The sequence below is a fragment of the Haemorhous mexicanus genome, chromosome 5, assembly GCF_027477595.1.
Source record: "Haemorhous mexicanus isolate bHaeMex1 chromosome 5, bHaeMex1.pri, whole genome shotgun sequence".
Lineage (NCBI taxonomy): Eukaryota > Metazoa > Chordata > Aves > Passeriformes > Fringillidae > Haemorhous > Haemorhous mexicanus.
The window spans coordinates 76,374,548-76,400,372 of NC_082345.1; the positions used below are offsets into that span (position 1 = coordinate 76,374,548).

General features: G+C 46.0%; 2 long non-coding RNA genes across 2 annotated transcripts; both read left to right on the plus strand.

The window, feature by feature from the left end:
* The first annotated feature begins 1,189 nt into the window (after window positions 1–1,189).
* Window positions 1,190–7,089, plus strand: LOC132328147 (uncharacterized). The gene is made up of 3 exons (XR_009486705.1): window positions 1,190–1,450; window positions 6,118–6,242; window positions 6,938–7,089. It is a non-coding gene; the product is annotated as an uncharacterized LOC132328147 (long non-coding RNA).
* A 1,359-nt stretch (window positions 7,090–8,448) lies between these two features.
* Window positions 8,449–9,380, plus strand: LOC132328148 (uncharacterized). The gene is made up of 2 exons (XR_009486706.1): window positions 8,449–8,976; window positions 9,154–9,380. It is a non-coding gene; the product is annotated as an uncharacterized LOC132328148 (long non-coding RNA).
* The last annotated feature ends 16,445 nt before the right edge of the window (window positions 9,381–25,825 follow it).

The window sequence follows — 25,825 nt, forward strand, 5'->3', positions numbered from 1 at the left end:
ATTGGGTTAGAGGCAGGGGTTTTGTTTTAAATAATATGAATATAGATATTATTTTTGTCTATTTCTAAATATAGAAATATATAATCAGGATATAAATATATAGATAGAGAAATATAAAATAGAAATAAATATAATAGGAAGAGATGTAATATAGAACACAAATGACACTATACATGAATACACATTTAAACTGTACATGGGAGTATAAATATGAAAAATGTAATTTAAAAAAAATTAAATAAAGTTTAAAAGAAAGGGGTTATTTTTGCCTTTTATTTGGGTAGAGGCAGGGGTTTTATTTGAAATCATATGATTGTTACAGAATTATAAAATCTTAACCAGAAATATATAATCAATATGTAAAATATATTAATAAATCTAAGTAATAGGAATCGATTAAATATAGAATATAAATGTATATATCAATAGAAAATTATAAATATAGAAATCAACATTAGGCATCAATATACATTCTAAATCGAAATTTGGGTATAAACATGAAAAATTTGAAAATAAAATATATTTAAATATTGTTTAAAAGAAAGGCTTGGGTTGTTCTTTGTTGACTTTTTTTTGCTTTTTAGCCGCCTGGTGGGCAGAGCGCGGTACTGCAGCCCCCCGAGGTTAGCCGACAATAGCCGAGTGGAGCCGAAGAACCGAAAATAGCCGAGTGTGGACGAAAATAGCCGAGTGGAGCCGAAGAACCGAAAATAGCCGAGGGTGGACGAAAATAGCCGAGTGCAGCCGAAGAACCGAAAATAGCCGAGGGTGGACGGAAATAGCCGAGTGGAGCCGAAGAACCGAATAGGACCGAGTTTAGACGAACCGTGCCGAGTTCAGCACAAGAACTTCTCCCCTCCTTTTTCGAGGTGCATTGGGTGTCCCAAGGAGGGCTGGGTTCCTCAGCAGGGGTCTTAGGAGTTGGCGCTGATTCTGCTTTTTCTGAAGGTGTATCAAAGTGTGCTACCTGAATGACCGTTCTCTCCCCTGGAAAGCTTTCTCTCAATGCCATCAGCGCACGAACGCGTTTTAGTTGTGGAACCAGACGGAATGAGAAAAGCCAACACCCGTAGCAGATTTCTGTTTGCTCTGGGTCTGTGAGAAGCGGGCTCTGCGCTGGTCACCGAGAGGCGCTGTTGGAGAGTGGCACCAGCGCCAGGTGTGAGTGTGACGATGATTGAGGGCTCGGAGCAGCCCCAGGTGTGAGTGTGACGATGAGGAGGGGCCGGCTCCTGCCGGGGTCTGTTTTAGGGGGAGGGTTTGCCTCAGCTCCCTTTTGCATGGTGCTGCTGCTGAGTAGCGGGGCTCCCGGGGCTGTCTCGTGGAAGGACGGTGAGAGCTTCTCCCGGGCTCTGGGGGAACACCAGGATGCGCGCTTGGATACGCGGAGCGTTGCTTAAAGGAGGTGCCGAGGGACAAAGCTTTGTGCCGGGAAGCGGCAGCCGAACAGGTGAGCCCGTGTGGACTCGGAGCGGGGACTTTTGTCCTTTCCCTTCTCAATTTCATCTTGCCAGTCCCTCCCCGGTTCCCCAGGAACAAAAATGGAGCTTATGAGGACAAAAGAAATTAAGGAGAGGGAAGCAGCTACTCTTCTATTATTGTCTGTGTTTGAATCGGGGGGGATCCCCCTTCACTTGCGGTTTTAAGGGTGTTGATTGAAGGAAAACCTGCCTTTTCCAGGCTGTTAGGGGTATCACAGGGGCGACAGGGAATCCCCGCATTCTGTTTTAAGGGGAATTGGAAAAATATCGTTGTCGTATTGTGAGTTTGATTTGAAGGCAGCCACCCCATTTTCATCATCCTAAGGTTTAAATTGAGGGGGCAGCCCTGTTGTCCCTCCTTCTCGAGGGTTCGAATTGAGGTCCAAATCCCTCTTTGCCATCAGTTGAAGGCTTTCATTTGAGGAGAACCCCTTATTTTCTGTTATGACAGGGGATGAAACTGAAGGGGAGAACACATTTATTCGCCCTTGTTGAAGCGAGGTGAGCCCCGCCCGCGGCGTCAGTTTCGGGGTACAATTGCGGGCACCTCCAGCTCTCGCAGCGTTCGCAGGCTTGCGATCGGGCCGCGCCGCAGCATTCGAGGGCGCTTCTTCTGCCCGTGGCCCGGCCCCGAACGTTCCCGCTCGGGAGCCCTCCCGGCACCGCCCGGGCGCTCGCTGAGGCGGACGGGGAATTTGGCGCGGCGGGGCTGCCGCGGCAGCGCCGGTGCGAGCCGTGCCGGAGCCGAGCGGGGCTGTGCCGGGCCGGCGGGCGGGAGAGGCGGCCCGGGCCCTGCGCTGGCCCGGCCGGTGCCGGCCGCTCTGCCCGCTCCGGGCGCGGGGCTCGGGCGCCGCCGGGGCCCCCTGGGCCCGGTGCCGGCCCCGCCGGGCCGGGGGAGCGGGCGGGGGGCTCCGGGGCGGCGCCGCCCCTGCGCGCCGGAGGAGCCGCTGTCCTGCCGGCAGCCGCGCTCCGTCCGTGCCGGCAGCGCGGGCTTCGATTGCTGAAAGTTCTTGGACGTCGTGGTTTCGAGGCGGGTTTTGGGAATCGATTGCATCGGTTCGTTCTCTTTGCAGTTGCTGGATGCTAAGGGATAGGGTGTTTTTCCTGACTGCTGTGGATCTCGGTTCAGGTGGTGATGATAAAGGTTTGTTTTGAATGGAGTTTTGTTGTCGGATATATTTTTTTTTGCCGGGGTGTGCGATGGTTTTTAAAGGTGTGCGATGGTTTTTATGGGTCGTAGCGTGAAGTAGAGGTTAGGCGTTTAATTCTGTTGTGGTGGCTTTTAGTAGCGTGAGTGTGTAGCGTTTGTTCTGGTGGGCTTGAGGTAGCGTCAGGTAGTTAATAGCGGCGGGGTTTTAAAGATATTGATAATTGCGTTTGTGTTTATCGTCTTACAGGGCTTTCATTTATTTGGTTTGTTCGATTGTAGCGTATGTTTTATTGTGACGGATCGTTTGGGAGATATTGTTTATGGTTCCGTTTCTTTTTAGGCTTTGTGTTCATTTCTAGGCGGCGTTTTATTTTGATAGATTGAGGCACTATGGGTTGATTCAGTTAGGATTTTTTTGTTGTTGTTGTAAATTTAAGTTTATTTAAATTTAAGTTTTCGGTTGGGTTTTTGGTTGGGTTTTTTTGGTGGTGCTTTTTTTTTTTTTTTTTGGCCTTTGGTATATTTGGTTGGTGTTTATCAGGGGTTTTTTTTTTGGAACATGGGTATTTATAGGGTGGGTCTTTTTAAGTAGTTTTTTTATTTGGGTAGTTATTTTCTTATTTTGTAGTGGTTGAGATTTTTTTCTATTTCGTTAATTAGTTCGGTTTTTAAAGTTATTTTTACAGAGTATTGGTTATTCTTTGACTTAGTGTAGAGGTAGAATTTTTTTTTCTTTTTTTCTTTTTTTTTTTTTTTTTTTAGTAAAGTTCAGGGTCATTGGCACTGCTTGGAGTTTAGTAAGGTGGTTTGAATTTTTCCTCGTAGTTTTGGTGATTTGCTGTGTGCGTTTCTATTGGGTTTTCTTTTATATTCGTTGCATTTTTCTGATGTGATGAGAATTGTTACGGCAAAGAGCGTTGTGTGGCTTTTTGCTGGCCGTCGGTTGGCTGGTGGAGGTATCTGGATGCTTTTGGAGGATATTGGTGGGAATTTGATGCTGTTTGTTTTGTCCTATTATTTAGGAATTGGATTTTAAATGTAAAATTATAACTATAACGATAATGAAACAAAACAAATAGATGTATAAAAATGGGAATAAAACCCCTTAAAATTTAAATATAGACCGAATATATAAAAGTGAAACATGTAACATGAATCATTATATATTACAATAAGCTATTATAATTTTTAATACAGAGTATTACATATGTTTATAGATATCTAAAGATCTAGATTATAAATAGAAACAAAGCCCCAATCAAAATATAAATATAGAAATGGATGACAAATATATGCAGACATATATAACAATATAAGATAATTATAAATACAGAATAATAAAAATCGATACAATACATAATACAAGTAATACTGTATATATCTTATGATAATATATTATAGGAAATGTGTATTGGATATATATAAGTAGAGTACATCAATGTGTTACCGTATACTATATAACAAATTATAAATATAAATATGAAAATTATAAATATAAAAATATTTTTAAATAGTAAAGCGGGTTTTTTTTTGTCAATAGGCAGAGTTTTGATTGTAAAAATTTTAGATACAAATAATATAAAGGTGGCAATCTAAGGATAGAAATAGATCATAAATACATACAGATATATATAAAATTTAAAAATATAAGAAAAAATTAGTTGTAGCAGTAGATATGATACATAATAGAAATAATAATTTAAATACTTTTTTAGAATTTTATATATCTTATATGTAATCACTATTATAATGCATCAAAAGAAACGAAAGAATCATATGTGAATATAATTATAGGAAGTAGAAATAAAAATACTTCAATGGCGTTTAAAATAAGGGGGGGTTGTATTTATTTTGTTAGAGACAGGGTTTTTATTTTGAATAATAGAAGTATTATATAAATAGAAATCTAAAGAAAGAAATATACCATCGATATAGACAGATATGTATAAAAACGCAAAACATAAATAAATACAAACCATAGGAGTAGATGTAATATATTATACAAATTACCTAACGCATCAATGTCCGGTGTAAAGATGCATGTGAATGTAAACATGAAACATTTAAATCTAAAATGGATTTAGATATGGTTTTAAAGAAAGGGCGCTTGTTTCGTTCCTGTTGGGTAAGAGGCAGGTTTTCGGCGTTTATTTCAGAGGATTTTCTGGGGGATGGCAGCCGGCTTTTTGCCCGCCTTCCCCGCCCGCAGCCGAGCGCGGTACCGCCCCCCGGACGGGCAGCGGCCGGGACGCGTCCGTGCCGAGGCCCGCGCGCGATCGCGCCCTGGGGGGCGGCTCGGCCGGGACGCGCTTGACCTTCCCAAGATGGCGGCCAAAAGGGCGGAAAAAAGGAGCACCGCGGTCTGTATACCAGACTGCCTGCCCGCCGGCCCGGCGGGATTTTCCGTGAGGTATGCAGCGCCGGGCACACGGGCCCTGGGTCAGTGGCGCCGCTGGCGGGCGGGTGGCGGGCGGGCGCCGACAGGCAATGGCACGGACGCCTCTCTCTGCCGGGGACCCGCAGCCGCCGCCGTCCCGGGACTCGGGAGAGGCTCGGCCGGGAGCCGGGTGACCTTCCCAAGATGGCGGCACGAAGGGGGGGCGCAGTCGAGGCTCGCGGTCCGTTCGCTGCGCTGCCCGCACGGCGCCCCCGTGGCGGCGCCGGCCCGTCGGGGCTTTCCGCGGTGGTTCCGGTGCGGGGCTGGCGGGCTGTGGGCTCGGCAGCGCCGCGGGCGGGCGGGCGGGTTTTGGGGGGCCGCTGACGGGCACTGGCGTGGTGGCCTCTCTTCGCCGAGGTACTCAGGGTGCATCCTCTGCTGCTGGAGGGGGCTTTTGTACTGGGGAAGCTTATTTTATTTTTCCGAATGAAAATAAGCTGCCCGGTATGCCCGTGTAGGCGTCAGTAAAACGCGTGCTTTGGTAGGGAATTTAGTACTTAAAAGTAGGGGGTTTATTTGATTTAAGCGTGGATGAGTCTCCAATGACTCGATAGTCACACCAATGTCAATATTACAGCCTGGCAGGTGACCGCGTTGGAGAGAGGAGGGCGGCTGCCAGCAGGCAGCCCCCCGGGGAAAACAGGGGAGTTTCAGTGGTTTCTGGAGCCTGAGGAACAGGGAGATGCCCTGAGCTGAGCAGGAGTTAAGCGCAGTCATGCGGAGGCCTGGCTGTTACGATCGAAGGTCGCTTGGTGAATATCGATAGTTTCTGTAGGTATTTTTATATCTATAGAAAGATAAAAAGTAAAAGTAGACTATAGAGCATTGTGCAGGAGAAGAAGAACCCTTTATGTAAGATGTGACCTGAGGGGCATCATGCCAGGCTGTCCCTTCCAGACTGGGAAGGATTCAGTGTTTTGTATGGCACGATGGAGAGTTTTGAAAAGTGAGATTTCCTCTTCGGTGCAGGTCCGATGGGTGAGGCCTGGCAGCTTGTGCACTGCCACTGTGCTACCCTGCGTGCCTCTCCTTCCCTCCCTGCCCCGCAGGCACAGCACGGGATCAGCAGGGAGAGGCGGCTCTGTCGTGGAGGATCCAGGAGCTCGGCGTGCGTGTCTGAGCCTGCAGCTGCGAGCCGCAGCAGGACCCAAGGTCTGCACACGCCTGTGTACAGGTACTCTCAGAAATGTTGACTGTCCTGACTGAGCCCTCAGGAGCTGGCAGTGCCAGCCTGGAGAACAAGAGTAACTTCCAGCCTTTTCTTTTGTCTCCGTGTCCAGTGTTCAGTCTAATTCCTGCTGGGCCTTTGCCCATCATGGTGTGAAATGCTTCAGGGAATAAAGGGGGGGAAAAAAGCGGGGGGAAAAGAAAAAAAGATCAAACAGTGGTCTAAACCTCAGGAGGAAGAAGACATCTGTCAGGAAACACTCTTAAGAGAAATGGGATAAAGAATACTTGTTTACTAAATCTTTCGTATCTGTAGCTAGTTCAAAGACAGTCAAAGCCAGTCCTTCCCGTGAGAAGGGCAAAAGAAGAACAGAGAAGCCTTTAGCCTAAGCTATTGGAAGCAGCAGCAGCAGCTTTGTGTACTCCGGTGTGGCAGGCATTCCTGGGTTGGCTTTTTTTCTTTTGCATCTAGCACCGGTAGAGGAAAGTTCTTTGCAAGGTGATCGTTCCAGCCTTGTATTGAAATGTGAGCAAAGAGGAGCTTCCTCAGTTGGATTTGGGTTTATTCACGGCACTTGTAAACAGAGTTAGGGTGAAGATAACACGGGCAGGGAGTGTGCCGTGGGTTACCACAAGCGATAAAGGATTTTGGGACGGTGACAAGGCAGTTTCCCCTTCAACGTATTGTTTTTTTTTTTCTAGAAGAATGATGCGAGAACAGAAAAGTTGCAATGGCATTGCAGTTCCCTGCACAGAAAATAGCCAGGGAGGTGAAGCCCGGCCCAGTGGTGCCGTTCGACTGCGCCCCGACTGGGAGCATCAGGTGAGTGACGAGGACTGAGCCGCTCCCCCCCTTTAGCAAGCACACCGGCAGTGTCAAGCCGGATCACCCTTTTCCAGACCGCTGGCATGTGCTTGGGGACAATAACCTGTACTTTTCACAGCCAGGTCTTCTGAGCCACAGCACCTCCTGCTCTGCGGTGGCCACTGCTCACTGATCCCAGTGAAAACAAACTTGTGTACAGGCACTCTGCAAAATTCCCACCTTAGATGCCACTGAAGCGCAGCTTTGGCTTTCGGGCATCTCCCCCGCAGGCCGTCCCGTGTGTCGTTTCCGCAGAGGATTCCTTGTTAGTTAATGACTTCGTTTTGTTTTTAATTTCCAAAGAATATCAGTTGACTTTTACAGCTTCTTCAGTGCTCCCCAAGCTTCATGCCACACCTAAATGCTCATCTTCGCTGCCTGAAGGTCCTTTCTGACCTGAACGATTCTATGACTTTGGTCCGTACTTCAGCTTAAGGGAAAAGCTGCACGTTGATTGGGTTTTGGAGAAAAAGATTTGAACGTCCAGCTGTGAATTGATCTTGTGTTTTGTCTTCCAGGTTCATTCCCATTGTGATCTGCAAATGGCAAATCAGGGTTGCTCTTCGTTAAAACCAAAAGCGCTCTCAGAATGTTGATGGAGGTGATGATTGCAGGGGCGATGCTTCTGGAGAATAGCTCCCCCATCTTCCCCAGGGCCTGGGCAGAGAGAGGTGGAGCTCGGAGTCCCCCCAGTCCTCCCGCGGGTGTCGGCGTCTGCAGCGCCATCGGGACGGGATCCACGGCGCAGCTCCCTCCTCCAGAGGCCGAAAGCTCAGCCTCCAGTTTCGTGCAGGGTGATCACCTTTCCAGGGCAATACAAGCACTTCCCAAGAGCAGCTGGTGAAGATGGCGCAGAAGCAAGGACAAGGGTGCAGTGAAAAGTTTGGTGCATCGATCCAGCTTCCGGACATGGTAGGGAAGACACACCGTTTGATAAAACACCAAACACGGTACTTTTCATTCTTTGTGTTTTTCTGTGCCCCCATTGTGATCACCCCTGGAAGTATTATTTTCGAAAAACATATCTAGGAGAGAAATCGTAACCTGCTTTGCGTCCTTCTGCCTGGAAGGGTTGTGACACAGGGAAGTGAGGAAGGGGCTGGCCGGGGTCAGCCTCTGCTGAGCCTCAGCTCTGGCTGCTGCTCCTGCTTCCCGGGTACACCCAAAAGCTGTCATGATCAAAAGAGCAGGCAGCCCTTCTGTCCTGAGTCACAGGGGCCATTTCTTCCTGAGTGACTCAAGATGGGAAATCATTCTTGGAGCTTCAAAAGAAAAAAAAAAAAAAACCTCACGCAATCATTTCTAAGTGTGTATATATACACATAGATTTCCTTCAATGAAGAAGAAAATCTTAGAAATATCACGTCACGTCTGGCTTCCTAGAGAACATCCTTATCTCTGGGCTTCTGAAATCAAATGTCTGTGCATTTATAGAGCATTTCCCCTCTTTTTATGTGCCTCCCACAGTGATCTTCCACCCTGCCCCACGGCAAGAAGAGTTTGGTGATTTTGCTGCTCTGCTCTCTCAAGGGTGTTGCAGGCTGCGTAGCAGGGAGTGAAGCCCTTGTCGCTGCTCATCAGACACTTTCCTGCAGAATTCTCCCTGCAGTGATAAAATTAGACTGGTGTTAGTGAGCTGCCAAGTAGAGCAGGTAACATTGGACAAGAATGGTTTCTGAGCTGCTGTTCACTAGCACGTGTTTCCCCTTTCCAGCGCGGTGCCGCCGCCCAAGAAAGGATTTTTGTGGGTCAGCCAGATGTGCTCCTGCCTCCCACTGAGGCTCTGAGATGGAGCCGAGTTTGCATTCCAGTTTATTGCAACAGAGGGTCACGGGAAATTTCCTCAGCTATCTCAGGCACAGAGCCATGGAAGCAAGTAAGCCTGAGCTCCTGCGTGCTTGCTGTGAGCCTTGGGACGAGTGTGCATCATTGCAGGCTTGGAATTTATTGAAATGTGCTAAGGAAACCGGCTCTGGGGGGGGAGGGAGGGAGGGAGGGAGGGGAAATCCTCTCTTCACATGTGCCAATCCTTCTCTGAAACTCATCCCGGCAGGACAGCACGAAGACTGAACGTGTAAGAAGATGTGGGGTGCAATGGAGAACCTGGCAGGAGCATCCGACGCACACGTGCACGAGTTTTGCTTTTTGCTTGGATTGAAACTCAAAAGTTGTAAGGAATTTGGGAATGAGATGGGACGTTTCAGAAGAAGAGGAAGGAGGAGAAGAAGTTGTTGTTACAGTCCTGGCAAAATCCTTTGTTCTAGCTAATAAAAGAAGTTAGTTTAAAAAAAAAAAAAAAAAAAGTGTTTTTTTTTCCTTGAATATTATATTCGTTGGTGGTGTATGGTGTGTTGCTTTATTTCTTGGTATTCTTAACTCTCTGTCATTGTTTTCTTTTTGAGTGAGGCTAACTTTATGGATGGGTTGGTTTGTATTTGAGTAGGATTAATTTCAGTAGGTTTCTTGAATAGACTTGGGATATTGTTGGGATTTTGGTTTTGTTTATTGGATGTATAAACAGAGAGATTTGGTAGGGCTAGCTCGGCTGCTGGAGTTTTGGGTGTTAATTTATTAGATGGCTTTTGTTAAAAGCCGTTTTAAAATTGTTGAAAGTTTTCTTAAAAAGGTCGTGGTTTAAAGGTGGTTTTTAAGAATTGATTGTATTGTTTTATGCTGTTTGTAGCTGGTGTACGAGAAGGGATATGGTGTACTTCTTGAGTGTTACGGTTTTAGCTTTCCCAAGTTCCGATTTATTTCTGGTGTGATGGGTTTTGTTTAGTTTTATCTTTGGGGACAGGGGCATTTTTATGGTGGGTTTTTATAGGCAACATTTTTTAAAATTCGGGTAGTGGTATTTTTAGTATTTTAATAGTTTAGATTTTTTATTTGTATGCTTTTAATGAGTTTTTTTTTAATTTTTAAGATAATTTTTATAGATGATTTGTTCTTATTTGTGAGTTAGCATAAAGGTGGAGCTTTGGGGGCTTTTTGTAGTAATGTTTAGGGTCAGTTGCACAGTTTTGAGTTCAGTGAGTCGGTTTGATTTATTTTTTCATGGGTTTTTGTTTTTATTAGCAGTTATTTCATTTTCAATGTGTGTTTGAGTTTTTTGGGTTTCTGAGCTACTGGTTTGGGAGGAAGTTTAGGATTGGAATGGATGGGGGGGTTTGGGCTAGTTATAGAGGGGTTTTAAAATTTATTTCCAGTTGGGTTTCTGTGAGTTTTTAATGGGGTGAAGTGTAGTGGGGCCTTTGTTCTTTGTTAGTAGCAGAAATAGGTTTTGTTTGGATGTGCTGCGATGGGACGAGCGTGCCCTGCGCGCCGGCGCTGACCGAGGCGCGGGATTTCTCTGGTTCTGACGTGTCAGGTGAGTGAGTTGATATGGTTTGCTAGACAGGTCAAAAGAGAAATAAAAATAAATTTGAAAGGAAATCTAAAACTATAACTGTAAACATAAACATGGAAAACAGATAAATATATAAAACTATCATATAATGTATGTTATTGTGACATACTATAATATATGGAAAATAGAGTCTAATATATATACACAAATATATATAAGTAGAGATTGTAAATATAAAAATATTCACTATAGTTTAAAAGAAATTGGGGATTTTTTTTTTGTTTTTATTCGGTTATAGGCTGGGTTCTTTTATAAATAGTAGAAATATAAATAATATAAAACTATAAATCCAACTATACAAATCTATAATATATCTACTGATACCTATAAATATTTAATATAACTAAATATAAGTAATATAAATATATAGTATAAAGACAGGTCTGTTCTTCAAGGCATTCTCTATACTAGATAATCTATAAATATAGTAAAAAATAGAAATGTACATGTGAATATAATGATGAAAAATGAAATTATTTTTAAACTTTTAAATACGGTTTAACCGAAGGGGTGTCTTTGGTTTTTATTTGGTTAGAGACAGGGGCTTTATTTTAAACAAGGCAAGTATTATAGAAATGTAAATCGAAATATAGAAATATATTATATAAAGATATGTAACTATAATTAAACTCTAAATGTAAACCTAAATATAAATATGTGTAAGTAATGTGAAGAGATGTAATCTAGAATATCAATAACATTATAGGGCAATTGAAATTATAAATATAAATGGGAAAATAAATACGAAAAATATTACTATAAAATATGTTAATATAATTTAAAAGAAAGGTCGTTTTTTCTTTTTATTTGGTGTGAGGCAGGGTTTTTGTTTTAAATAATATGAATATAGATATTATTGTTTGATATTTCTAAATATCGAAATATAGAAAGAAGATATGAAAATACAGATATAGAAATATAAGCTAGAAATATATATAAATAATAGGAAGAGGTGTAATATAGAACACAAATGACACCATACATTAAGATATATACGAGTATAAATATGAAAAATAAAATAAAAAATAATGAAATACATTTTAAAGGAAAGGGGTTCTTTTTGGCTTTTATTTGGGTAAAGGCAGGGGTTTAATTAGAAATCATGTAAGTGTTACAGAAGTAAAAATCTTAACCCGAAATATCTAATCAGTATATAAAAACATGTATAAAACCATAGAAATAAACCTAAGTAATGGGAACAGATGAAATCTAGAAATTCAATTTCTATCTAAATAGAAATTTGTAAGTATAAATTGTTAAATTACATGATACACCAATATATACATGATAGATATAAATGTGAATATAAATATGAAAAAATATAAAAAGTAAAATAGATACTGTTTTAAAGGAATGTTCGGGTTTGGGCTGGTTTTTGGGGGTTTTTTTGTTTTGTGTTTTTCTTTTTGTTTCTTATTGGGTGAGAGGCAGGGTTTAATTTCTTCCGGCTTATTTTTTGGCATTTCTTTCAGAGGAGTTTTCGGCGGGGGCCGCCCCTGTTCTCTCTCGCCGCCTTCCCTGGCCGCAGCCCCAAGGCGCGCGGCTGCCCCCGGCTGGGGCGCGCGGCGGTGCTGCCGCCTTGTGGGCAGAGCGCGGTACTGCAGCCCGGCACGGGCAGGCGTCCCCGCTGCCGCCATGTTGGGAGTGGCGTGCGGCGGGTGTCGCGGAGCCGCTTGACCTTCTCAAGGTGGCGGCCAAAAGGGCGGGAAAAAGAAGGCCCCGCGGTCCGTCTAACCGAACTGCCTGCACGGCACCCCGGCGCCAGGGCGGCCCCGGCAGGATTTTCTGTGGCGTTTCATGTGTCCCGGAGGCGGGCTGTCGGCTCAGCGGCGCGGTGGGCGGGCGCTTTTCGGCGGGTTTCTGACAGGCATCTGCGTAAACGCCTCTCTCTGCTGCTGGGGCTTCTCGCGGCCGCCATGTTGAGAGTGGCGTGTCGCGAATGTCGCGGACTTTCTCTGACCTTCTCAAGATGGCGGTGAAAAAGAAGGCCCCGCGGTCCGTCTAACCGGACTGCCTGCACAGCACCCTGACGCCTGCGCGGCCACGGCGGGATTTTTTGTGGCGTATCAAGTGCCTCGGACGCGGGCTGTGAGCTCAGGTGAGTCGCGGACGGTTGTAATTTGGCGTGTTTCTTACAGGCATCTGCGTAAACGCCTCACGGTTGGGGGGGGGTCCTCGTTTGGCCGCCATGTTGGGAGTGGAGTGTCGCGGATGTCGCGGACTCGCTTGACCTTCTCAAGGTGGCGGCATAAAGGGCGGGAAAATCGAAGCGCGCCCCTCCCGGTAAGTCTGCCGCCTTGTGGACAGAGAGCGGTACTGCAGCCCCCCCGAGCCAGCGCCCTGCCCATCCCCAGGCGTTGGAAGCGACCGCACAAAGGGCGCTAGAGGGATAGAGATCTGTACAAAGAGATAGAAATAGGGATCGTAAACAGAAAAATATTTAAATGTCGTTTAAAAAAAATTGGGGCTTTTTTGGTTTTTATTAGGTTATAGGCTAGAGTTTTTGAAAAGGATTATAAATATAAATCATATAAAAATATAAATCCGACTATACAAATATATACTATATATACCGATACCTGTAAATATCTAATATAAATAAATTAAACTTATAGAAATACCTATTATAAAAATACTATATCTGATAGATTAAAAGGTTTTCTCTAGACTATATATTACATCTATAAATATAACGAATAAAAATTATAAATGGACATGTAAATATAATTAGGCAGAACAAAATTATTTTTAAATCTTTAAATAGGTTGTAAATAAAGGGGTGTTTCTGGTTTTCATTTGGTTAGAGGCAAGGGTTTTATTTTAAATAATGTAAATATTTTAGAAATATTTTCTATATCTAAATAGAGAAAGACAAAATAAATGTATCAAGATATACACCTATAACTAAACGATAAATTTAAATTTAAATATGAATATATGTAAGTAATATGAAGAGGTGTCATTTAGAATATAAATAATATTAGGCGGCAAAATAATTCATTCGTATGAATGTGTATATAAATATGAAAAATGTAAATATAAAGATATGTAAATATAGGTTAAAAGAAAGGGTTCTTTTCGTTTTTATTTGGTTAGAGGCAGGGCTTTTATTTTAAATAATATGAATATAGATATTATTGTTTTATATTTCTAAATATAGAACTATATAATCAGGATATAAATGTAGATATAAAGTATAAATCAATAGAAATAATAGGAAGAGATGTAATAGAGAGCACAAATAATTAATATATACATTAATATACATTTGAAATGTAAATGTGAGTCTAAATATAAAAACCATAAGTAAAAAAAAAATTAAATACAGTTAAAAAAAAGTGGTTCTTCTTGGCTTTTATTTGGTTCGAGGCAGGTTTATTTTTTTAAATAATAGAAGTGTTACAGAAGTAAAAAACTTAACCAGACATATATAATCAAGATAAAAACATATGTATAAAAATATATAAATAAATATAAACAATAGGAATGTATGTAATATAGAATATAAATTTATATACAGATAGAAAACGATAAACATAAATGTACAAATAAACGTTGTACATCAATATACATTTTAAATAGAAATGAATATAAATCTAAAAAAAAAAATTCAAATATTTTTTACAACAAAGGGTTGGTGGTTTGTTTTTTTTTTTTTTTCGTTTTTATTGGGTTAGAGGCAGGGGTTTTGTTTTAAATAATATGAATATAGATATTATTTTTGTCTATTTCTAAATATAGAAATATATAATCAGGATATAAATATATAGATAGAGAAATATAAAATAGAAATAAATATAATAGGGAGAGATGTAATATAGAACACAAATGACACTATACATGAATACACATTTAAACTGTACATGGGAGTATAAATATGAAAAATGTAATTTAAAAAAAATTAAATAAAGTTTAAAAGAAAGGGGTTCTTTTTGGCTTTTATTTGGGTAGAGGCAGGGGTTTTATTTGAAATCATATGATTGTTACAGAATTATAAAATCTTAACCAGAAATATATAATCAATATGTAAAATATATTAATAAATCTAAGTAATAGGAATCGATTAAATATAGAATATAAATGTATATATCAATAGAAAATTATAAATATAGAAATCAACATTAGGCATCAATATACATTCTAAATCGAAATTTGGGTATAAACATGAAAAATTTGAAAATAAAATATATTTAAATATTGTTTAAAAGAAAGGCTTGGGTTGTTCTTTGTTGACTTTTTTTTGCTTTTTTGCCGCCTGGTGGGCAGAGCGCGGTACTGCAGCCCCCCGAGGTTAGCCGACAATAGCCGAGTGGAGCCGAAGAACCGAAAATAGCCGAGTGGAGCCGAAGAACCGAAAATAGCCGAGTGTGGACGGAAATAGCCGAGTGCAGCCGAAGAACCGAAAATAGCCGAGGGTGGACGAAAATTGCCGAGTGGAGCCGAAGAACCGAATAGGACCGAGTTTAGACGAACCGTGCCGAGTTCAGCACGAGAACTTCTCCCCTCCTTTTTCGAGGTGCATTGGGTGTCCCAAGGAGGGCTGGGTTCCTCAGCGGGGGTCTTAGGAGTTGGCGCTGATTCTGCTTTTTCTGAAGGTGTATCAAAGCGTGCTACCTGAATGACAGTTCTCTCCCTGGAAAGCTTTCTCTCAATGCCATCAGCGCACGAACGCGTTTTAGTTGTGGAACCAGACGGAATGAGAAAAGCCAACACCCGTGGCAGATTTCTGTTTGCTCTGGGTCTGTGAGAAGCGGGCTCTGCGCTGGTCACCGAGAGGCGCTGTTGGAGAGTGGCACCAGCGCCAGGTGTGAGTGTGACGATGATTGAGGGCTCGGAGCAGCCCCAGGTGTGAGTGTGACGATGAGGAGGGGCCGGCTCCTGCCGGGGTCTGTTTTAGGGGGAGGGTTTGCCTCAGCTCCCTTTTGCATGGTGCTGCTGCTGAGTAGCGGGGTTCCCGGGGCTGTCTCGTGGAAGGACGGTGAGAGCTTCTCCCGGGCTCTGGGGGAACACCAGGATGCGCGCTTGGATACGCGGAGCGTTGCTTAAAGGAGGTGCCGAGAGACAGAGCTTTGTGCCGGGAAGCGGCAGCCGAACAGGTGAGCCCGTGTGGACTCGGAGCGGGGACTTTTGTCCTTTCCCTTCTCAATTTCATCTTGCCAGTCCCTCCCCGGTTCCCCAGGAACAAAAATGGTGCTTATGAGGACAAAAGAAATTAAGGAGAGGGAAGCAGCTACTCTTCTATTATTGTCTGTGTTTGAACCGGGGGGGGGAATCTGCCTTCTCTTGCGGTTTTAAGGGTGTTGGTTGAAGGAAAACCTGCCTTTTCCAGGCTGTTAGGGGTATCACAGGGGCGACAGGGAATCCCTGCGTTCTGTTTTAAGGGCAATTGGAAAAATATCGTGGTCGTATTGTGAGTTTGATTTGAAGGCAGCCACCCCATTTTCATCATCCTAAGGTTTAAATTGAGGGGGCAGCCCTGTTGTCCCTCCTTCTCAAGGGTTCGAATTGAGGTCAAAATCCCTCTTTGCCATCGGTTGAAGGCTTTCATTTGAGGAGAACCCCTTATTTTCTGTTATTACAGGGGATGAAACTGAAGGGGAGAACACACATTTATTCGCCCTTGTTGAAGCGAGGTGAGCCCCGCCCGCGGCGTCAGTTTCGGGGTACAATTGCGGGCACCTCCAGCTCTCGCAGCGTTCGCAGGCTTGCGATCGGGCCGCGCCGCTGCATTCGAGGGCGCTTCTTCTGCCCGTGGCCCGGCCCCGAACGTTCCCGCTCGGGAGCCCTCCCGGCACCGCCCGGGCGCTCGCTGAGGCGGACGGGGAATTTGGCGCGGCGGGGCTGCCGCGGCAGCGCCGGTGCGAGCCGTGCCGGAGCCGAGCGGGGCTGTGCCGGGCCGGCGGGCGGGAGAGGCGGCCCGGGCCCTGCGCTGGCCCGGCCGGTGCCGGCCGCTCTGCCCGCTCCGGGCGCGGGGCTCGGGCGCCGCCGGGGCCCCCTGGGCCCGGTGCCGGCCCCGCCGGGCCGGGGGAGCGGGCGGGGGGCTCCGGGGCGGCGCCGCCCCTGCGCGCCGGAGGAGCCGCTGTCCTGCCGGCAGCCGCGCTCCGTCCGTGCCGGCAGCGCGGGCTTCGATTGCTGAAAGTTCTTGGACGTCGTGGTTTCGAGGCGGGTTTTGGGAATCGATTGCATCGCTTCGTTCTGTTTGCAGTTGCTGGATGCTAAGGGATAGGGTGTTTTTCCTGAATGCTGTGGATCTCGGTTCAGGTGGTGACGATAAAGGTTTGTTTTGAATGGAGTTTTGTTGTCGGATATATTTTTTTGCCGGGGTGTGCGATGGTTTTTAAAGGTGTGCGATGGTTTTTATGGGTCGTAGCGTGAAGTAGCGCTTCGGGTTTTAAGTCTCTTGCGGTGGCTTTTATTAGCGTGAGTGTGTAGCGTTTGTTCTGGTGGGTTTCATGTGGCGTCATGTAGTTAATAGGTGAGGGTGTTTTAATACTTATAATTGCAGTTTTGTTTATTATCTTACGGGGCTTTTACTTGTTTGGTCTGTTTGATTGGAGTGTATGGTTTATGGCTTTTATCCGTTAGGAATAATTTATTTGTTGTCAATTGAAGTTGTTTTGGTTTTTTTTTTTTCGTTGTTCTTTATTACTTTGGTTTTTATGGTGGGTCTCCTTAGGTCGTTTTTTTATTTGGGTAGTTATTTTCTTATTCTTTATTGGTTGAGGGTTTTTTTTTAATATCGTTAATTACTTCTGGTTTTTTAGTTATTTTTATAGAGTACTGGTTATTCTTTGAGTTACTGTAGAGGTAGTGTTGTGGTTTTTGTTTGTGTTTTTTGTTTGCTTGTTTGTTTGTTTGTTTTAGTAATAGCGGTACGGTTTATAGTTTAGTAAGTTGGTATGATTTTTTTTTTTTAGTAGTTTTTGTGATTTCCTCTGTTTTTCCATAGGGTTTTTTTTTATTTTCGTTCCATTTTTCTGGTGTAATAAGAATTGTTAGTGAAAAGAGCATAGTGTGGGGGTTTTTTGCTGGCAATTGGTTGGCTGGTGGGGGTATTTTGATGTTTTTCGACGATATTTGTGGATATTTGATGCTGTTTGTTTTGTAATTTTTTAGGAATTAGATTTTTAATGTAAAATTAAAACTATATTTAAACAAAACAAATATATGTATAGAAATGAGAATAAAAACTTGAATTTTGAATGCAGAAAGAATATATAAAAATAAAACATGTAACTTAAGTCCTTATATATTACAATAGTATATTGTTTCTTATAGAGTATTTTATATGTTTATAGAAATATATAAATATAGATTGTAAATATAAACAAACACATACAAAATATAGATATAGAAATGTATTACAAATAAATGTAGACAAATATAAAAATATAAAATATTCATAAACATAAAATAATAGAAATCGATACAATGCATAATAGAAGTAATACTGTGAATATCTTAATATAATTTATTATAGGAAACATATATAAATATAGTTCATCAATATGATATCATATATTATTTATCAAGTTATAAATATAAATATGAAAAATATAAATATAAACATATTTTAAAGTAGTTTAAATAAAGGGGGGGTCTTGGTTTTTTTAGGCAATAGGCAGGGTTTTGATTATAAAAATTATAAATACAGATAGTATAAAGGTAGAAATCTAAGTATAGAAATATATCATAAATACATAAGATTTATATTAAAATAAAAATATAAGAAAAAAGGTTGTAGCAGTAGGTAAGATACATATGCAAATGTTCGTTTAAATATCTTTTTAGAGTTTTATACGTATTATATATGATTATAAATAAAATAAATCAAAAGAAACTATAAATATAAATGTGAATATAAGTATAGAAAGTGTAAATATAAAAATATTTCAATATAGTTTAAAAGAAGGGTTTTTCGGTATTTATTTGGTTAGAGATGGGCTTTTGTTTATAATAATAGAAGTATTATAGAAATATAAATCTAAATATAGAAATGTACAATCAATATATAAAGATATTTATTAAAAATCAATATAAATAATAGGAATAGGCATCATATATAAATTACATAAAACATCAATGTCTATAATACGCATGCATGTGATCATAAATATGAAGAATATAATCTAAAATATAGTTTAATATGTTTTTAAAGAAAGCGGGCTTCCTTGGTTCTCGTTGGGTTAGAGGCAGGTTTTTGGCCTTTATTTCAGAGGAGTTTTTGGCGGGGGCCGCCCCTGTTCTCTCTCGCCGCCTTCCCTGCCCGCCGCCCCGGCTGGGGTGCTCGGCGGTGCTGCCGCCTTGTGGCCAGAGCGCGGTACTGCAGCCCTGCGCCGGCAGGCAGCCCCGCGGCCGCCATGTTGGGAGTGGCGTGTCGCGGATCTCGCGAACTCTCGCGTGACCTTCTCAAGGGGGCGGCAAAAAGGGCGGGAAAATTGAAGACCCGCCGGTCGGTCTAAGCGGGCTGCCTGCGCGGCACCCCGACAGCGGCGCGGCTCCGACGGGATTTTCTGTGGCGTTTAAAGTGCCCCGGACACTGGCTGTGGGCTCAGCGGCGCAGCGAGCGGTTCTATTTCGGCGGGTTTCTGAAAGGTATCTGCGTAAACGCCTCTCTGCCGGCGTCGTCACTTGGCCGCCGCCATCTTGGGAGTGGCGTGTGGCGGGTGTCGCGGATTCGCTTTTACCTTTTCTAGATGGCGAGGAAAAGGGCGGGAAAACCGAGGACCGCGGTCCGTCTGCTGCCTTGTGGACAGGCAGCGGTACTGCAGCACCCCCCGAGCCAGCGCCCTGCCCCGCGCCGCTGGGTGCCGGGGGGGCGGGGGAAGGACCGCTGCCCGTCGAGGGAAGGCGAGGGGCGGGAGCGAGCGGCGAGCGTGGCGGTGTCTGTAAATAGAGGGTAGGAGGGAAGGAGATTCAGGAGTGCAACGGGACACGATGACTGGGGTGAGTGGCAGCGGTGAGGGAGGCCCGGCGGGGCCAGTTTCGGCGGTCGGCAGGGGCGCGATCGCAGCGCTCCACGGGCCGGGGGCAGCCGGCGGGGGCGGGCGAGCGGCGTCGGAACAGGGCTGCAACCCCCGACCCCCGTCGGAACAGGGCTGCGCGCCCCTCTCCAGGCCCTGGAAGTGACCGCGTTCCGGAAAATCCCGGCGGGGCGGCGCCGGGGTGGCGTGGAGGTGGGACGCGCCGGTGCGAGCCGTGCGGAGCCGGGTCAGCTGTGCCGGGCCGGCGGGCGGGAGAGGCGGCATGGGCCCTGCACTGGCCCGGCCGGTGCCGGCCGCTCTGCCCGCTCCGGGCGCGGGGCTCGGGCGCCGCCGGGGCCCCTGGGCCCGGTGCCGGTCCGGCCGGGCCGGGGGGAGCGGGCGGAAGTCTCCCGGCTCGGCGCTGCCCCTGCGTGCCGGAGGAGCCGCTGTCCTGCCGGCAGCCGCGCTCGTTCCGGTGCCGGGATCCCCGGGCCGCCCTGGGGCACCGGGTGCCGCCGTTCCCGTGGCTCGAGTGGCCTTCCCGGTGCCGCCCGCCCCGCGGAGCGGCGCCAGCCGGGAGCGAGTCCCGGCAAGGGGCGCTCGGGGACGCTTGGGGCTTGTCAGCCTCGGAGCATGCTTGCCAAAGTCACTGAAAGGAAGAAGGGGGAAAAAAACCCAGCGCCGACCACGCGGGCTTTTTGTTTGTGGGCTTTGTTGGTGTTGCTCTGCAAGCGAGCCACAGCTTTAAATAATACCGTGGGCGTCTTATGGAAACAGTGTTCCACGCGTTTCGCACTGTGTCGTGAGACCTCCGGGTGTCCGTTTTTACATTGCTGCGTCCGTGCAGCGGCAGGGGCGGACGGAATTGTGCATGGGGTGTGACCAGCATCTTTTCGTCATCAGGTTTTTGGTGGTGGTTTGGTTTTTTGTATCGCAGTGAGGTTGAATAGTTTTAGAAGAAGAAATTACAGTTTTGGCCAAATTTTTCGTTTTGGCTAATACATGAGACATAAGGTAGAATAAGTAAAAAATTGATTTTTTTTTCTATTGTTTGTGGTCGGCAATATAGTTCAGAGACAAATAGGGTGAGGATGATAGAGGATATCCTATTATATTATCACTTTAGGACGTTTTATTTTCTTATATCGTTGGTTTAATGCTCAAACTAATATATTTTTATTGTATGTATACATTTATATATACAGGTAAATATATCTAATGGCAGTGCTGTTTCATAAATAGTGGCATTTATATGTGGCTTTTATTCATTTTTTGGTGGTATATAGCGTGTTGGTTTAGTTGTTGGTGTTATTTACCACTTGTAACTTGGTTTTTGTGATTTTTTTAAATTAAGTTTGGTACAGCAGTGTTTAATGGTGGAGTTAATTAAGGTATGCTACTTTATAGTTAATTTTTATTTGTTTTGGCTATGTGTGGAGGCTAAATGGGTTTGTTGAAGGGTGAGTGGGTTTTGCTGATTGATTTTTTTTTTTTTGGTGTTTTAGTTTATGGTGTATCTTTTGGATGGGGATGACAGCATGTTGAGTTGTTGGGTGTTGCTGGTGGTGTATTGTTGAGGTGGTAATTGGTATTTGTGGGGCTGTTTTTTAAGAAGAGATATTATAGACAGTTTTAGATAGTTGAGGTTGGGTTTTTAATTGTTTTATGGCTTTTGGCTCTTTAGTAGTTATTTTAAATCTTTATTTGCGATGTTTGGATATTAGGAATATTTGTTTTGGAGGAAGTCCATGTTTAGTATGTATAACTAATGTATGAGTTTTCAGGTTAAAATGGAATTTTGAAATTTTATTTTTAGTGAGGTTTTCAAGGTTTTATTGCAGTAAAATTTGGTGATGTTTTTGTTAGGTTAAAAATAGGTGGATTTTTATATGTTGTGATGAAATTAGCGTGTAATGCTGTTCAGTAAGGTTTTATCTTTTTGTGGTTTTTTTGTGTTAGGTTAATGATTTTTTATAGATCAAAAGACATGTTTCTTTGGCTTTTATTTGGTAAGAGGCAAGGTTTTTTCAGTTTTAGTGATTTTTTTGGCACAGATTTTACAAGTTTTATTAAGGGGATTGGACGTGGGGTCTTTGTTATTATATCAGGTAGTGTGGTTATGAGTAATTGGAGGCAGGTTTTTTGGTGGGTGTTTTTTGAGTTTTGTTGTTTAAAATTTATATATTTGTCTACCTAGGGTAGTGGTGTTTCTGATGCATCTCTAAGCATCCATTATTGTTTGCATGTTTTAGATGGTCCATGCATGTTATGCCGAGAATAAAAAAGCGGCCAAGAGACCCACTTTGTCAGTCTCGTGGGAACTCGGGAGGTTATATAGGCCTTAGTGATGAAGCCTTGACCTTTTCCATTTGAAGGTGACGCCTGGAGAGCCTTCAGGAAGGGCCGAGGAGTTGCTGTAAGTTGGGGAAGTAATGAGGAGGAGCCTGACTCCCCTGAAGATTCAGCAGTGCCAAATCACCTTGTCACCTCTTGAGCCAGGCAGAGCCCGCGATGACGGCGGCGGCCTCCGAGCGTGGCCGTAGCGTGCGGCCCGAGGAGCCGGGCGTTCTTAGCAGAAGGGTGGGTAGCAGGCTTGGTGGGCTTTGGCCGCTGTGCAGCTAAGAGGGTGCAGTGATATTTGGTGTTGCTGATTGTAGCTGAGCAAGAGACCAGAGCCCGGTGACTGCGGCAAATTCCCAGCGGGTGAGGCGGCCTTCCTTGGCAGCGGAGGTGGATTGTCATCCCCGGACGTCCAAGAGATAAGTGGAGGGTTACGAGCCCCCTGAGAGGGGGACGAAAGCGAGGTGCTGGGAGGGTTTTTTGAGTGGCAGCTTTGGAGGCGGGGTTGTGCAGGAGGTGGCCCTTTAGGCCACGTAAGGGAAGAGTTACCCGGTGCTGAGGTGCTCAGGGCAGAGCAGTCCCGGTGCGTGTCACTTGTGTCACTTGTCTATGGTGCCTTCTGTGTGTATCGTGCCTTCTGTGTCTTTTGCCTCGTGCCCCACAAAGGATTATCCGAAGCCCAGGTGTCCATCTTTGCCACTGAGATCTCTGTGTTCCTCGGCCCAGTGTGTATTCCTTCAAAGCCTTGACTCAGGAGGCAGGACACGCAACGGCGTAGCATCTCTCTTAGGACATCTGACCGGATGGTTCTATTCAGGTCTTGTTCTGAGCTGTTTTCGACAGCTGTGCATGGCAACGATCCCTTCTAGCTGGTTAGGACTTGTACAAATTGCAGGATAGGGGGAGATTCTGACCGTAGGATTCTGGGGCACCCATCTTTGCCCCGCTTGCGATAAGTCCTTCTGTTAGCGTCTTTGTTCCTCCAGGATTCTCTGAGCCTGACGGGCTCACCGTCGCTCTCACCCAGGTCATCTGGTCCCGCCTTCTCTGGGCCCTGGCTGGCATTGTTCTCGCCGAGAGCTTTCTCTCCCTGTTGTGTCCCCTCGTTTGTCTTGTTCTGTGTCACGGGTGTCTGGGTATTGGGCCCGAAGCTGCTCTGCCCTGCTGCACAGCCTGGTGTAGGTATCATAGGACAAGTCCTGGGGCCTGGGGAGTTGTAATGCAGGGTGTAGCTGGACTCTAGATGGCGTTTGTCGATTGACACAAGATGTCTGGAAGGCCTAAGTCATCCTGCAGCCCTCTGACCCCTGTCCTCCCATTCTTTCAGGTGCTGGCAGATGAAATCCGTGGCGGAGCGCCCCGTGGCGGGTGAGTGATTCCCCTGAGCAGGTGAGGCACCGTTTCCCTTAGCAGGGGCGGCGTTAATGGTGACTGTGTGTTTACAGCGTTGTTCTTTGCCTTTATTTTTAGGACATAAAGCCGAACCTGAGGAGTCAAGGTAAGCGGGCAAGGTGAGCAGCGGGCCCTGGATGGAAGCAGTGGTTATTGCACAGGTCTCAATTTCTGCTGCATCTCTCAGCCTCCGTTCTCCTTTGTGTGCTTCAGGCGGTCCATGGGTATCACGCCGAGACCCCATCAGCGAGTGGCCGACAGACCCGGTTCGTCGCTCTCGTGGGAACTCGCTAAGCGGTACGGGGCTCTGTGATGGTGCCGTGACCTTTGCCATTTGAAGGTGAGGCCTGGAGAGCCTTCAGGAAGGGCCGAGGAGTTGCTGTAAGTTGGGGAAGTAAGGAGGAGGAGCCTGACTCCCCTGAAGATTCAGCAATGCCAAATCACCTTGTCTCCTCTTGAGCCAGGCAGAGCCCGCGATGACGGCGGCGGCCTCCGAGCGTGGCCGTAGCGTGCGGCCCGAGGAGCCGGGCGTTCTTAGCAGAAGGGTGAGTAGCAGGCTTGGTGGGCTTTGGCTGCTGTGCAGCTAAGAGGGTGCAGAGATATTTGGTGTTGCCGATTGTAGCTGACCAAGAGACCAGAGCCCGGTGACTGCGGCAAATTCCCAGCGGGTGAGGCGGCCTTCCTTGGCAGCGGAGGCGGATTGTCATCCCCGGACGTCCAAGAGATAAGTGGAGGGTTACGAGCCCCCTGAGAGGGGGACGAAAGCGAGGTGCTGGGAGGGTTTTTTGAGTGGCAGCTTTGGAGGCGGGGTTGTGCAGGAGGTGGCCCTTTAGGCCACGTAAGGGAAGAGTTACCCGGTGCTGAGGTGCTCAGGGCAGAGCAGTCCCGGTGCGTGTCACTTGTGTCACTTGTCTATGGTGCCTTCTGTGTGTATCGTGCCTTCTGTGTCTTTTGCCTCGTGCCCCACAAAGGATTATCCGAAGCCCAGGTGTCCATCTTTGCCACTGAGATCTCTGTGTTCCTCGGCCCAGTGCGTATTCCTTCAAAGCCTTGACTCAGGAGGCTGGACAGGCAACGGCGTAGCATCTCTCTTAAGACATCTGACCGGATGGTTCTATTCAGGTCTTGTTCTGAGCTGTTTTCGACAGCTGTGCATGGCAACGATCCCTTCTAGCTGGTTAGGACTTGTACAAATTGCAGGATAGGGGGAGATTCTGACCGTAGGATTCTGGGGCACCCATCTTTGCCCCGCTTGCGATAAGTCCTTCTGTTAGCGTCTTTGTTCCTCCAGGATTCTCTGAGCCTGACGGGCTCACCGTCGCTCTCACCCAGGTCATCTGGTCCCGCCTTCTCTGGGCCCTGGCTGGCATTGTTCTCGCCGAGAGCTTTCTCTCCCTGTTGTGTCCCCTCGTTTGTCTTGTTCTGTGTCACGGGTGTCTGGGTATTGGGCCCGAAGCTGCTCTGCCCTGCTGCACAGCCTGGTGTAGGTATCATAGGACAAGTCCTGGGGCCTGGGGAGTTGTAATGCAGGGTGTAGCTGGACTCTAGATGGCGTTTGTCGATTGACACAAGATGTCTGGAAGGCCTAAGTCATCCTGCAGCCCTCTGACCCCTGTCCTCCCATTCTTTCAGGTGCTGGCAGATGAAATCCGTGGCGGAGCGCCCCGTGGCGGGTGAGTGATTCCCCTGAGCAGGTGAGGCACCGTTTGCCTTTGCAGGGGCGGCGTTAATGGTGACTGTGTGTTTACAGCGTTGTTCTTTGCCTTTATTTTTAGGACATAAAGCCGAACCTGAGGAGTCAAGGTAAGCGGGCAAGGTGAGCAGCGGGCCCTGGATGGAAGCAGTGGTTATTGCACAGGTCTCAATTTCTGCTGCATCTCTCAGCCTCCATTCTCCTTTGTGTGCTTCAGGCGGTCCATGGGTATCACGCCGAGACCCCATCAGCGAGTGGCCGACAGACCCGGTTCGTTGCTCTCGTGGGAACTCGCTAAGCGGTACGGGGCTCTGTGATGGTGCCGTGACCTTTGCCATTTGAAGGTGAGGCCTGGAGAGCCTTCAGGAAGGGCCGAGGAGTTGCTGTAAGTTGGGGAAGTAAGGAGGAGGAGCCTGACTCCCCTGAAGATTCAGCAATGCCAAATCACCTTGTCTCCTCTTGAGCCAGGCAGAGCCCGCGATGACGGCGGCGGCCTCCGAGCGTGGCCGTAGCGTGCGGCCCGAGGAGCCGGGCGTTCTTAGCAGAAGGGTGGGTAGCAGGCTTGGTGGGCTTTGGCCGCTGTGCAGCTAAGAGGGTGCAGTGATATTTGGTGTTGCTGATTGTAGCTGACCAAGAGACCAGAGCCCGGTGACTGCGGAAAATTCCCAGCGGGTGAGGCGGCCTTCCTTGGCAGCGGTGGCGGATTGTCATCCCCGGACGTCCAAGAGATAAGTGGAGAGTTACGAGCCCCCTGAGAGGGGGACGAAAGCGAGGTGCTGGGAGGGTTTTTTGAGTGGCAGCTTTGGAGGCGGGGTTGTGCAGGAGGTGGCCCTTTAGGCCACGTAAGGGAAGAGTTACCCGGTGCTGAGGTGCTCAGGGCAGAGCAGTCCCGGTGCGTGTCACTTGTGTCACTTGTCTATGGTGCCTTCTG